This window comes from Acanthisitta chloris, unplaced genomic scaffold (assembly GCF_000695815.1).
Source record: "Acanthisitta chloris isolate BGI_N310 unplaced genomic scaffold, ASM69581v1 scaffold15615, whole genome shotgun sequence".
Classification (NCBI taxonomy): Eukaryota; Metazoa; Chordata; class Aves; order Passeriformes; family Acanthisittidae; genus Acanthisitta; species Acanthisitta chloris.
In genome coordinates this window covers 1-229 of record NW_008672241.1, presented here as the reverse complement: position 1 = coordinate 229, position 229 = coordinate 1, and positions in this window count along the sequence as shown.

The window sequence follows — 229 nt, the reverse complement described above, 5'->3', positions numbered from 1 at the left end:
GAGCCAGACCTGCCCCTCTGCCCTGAGCTGAGCTGCTGCCAGGTCTCAGCCACGGACTGTGCACTGAGATGGGAACAGGTCCCAGCACACCTCTTGCCCTGCGGATCACACACCAGGCTGCAGTGACGACACAGTCTATCCCGGGTGCTCCTGGCTGTCTAGTCCCTGAGCTGTGCCCAGGTCTCAGCTCCCGTTCCCAGCCATGCCCTGAGCTGTGCCCAGGTCTCAG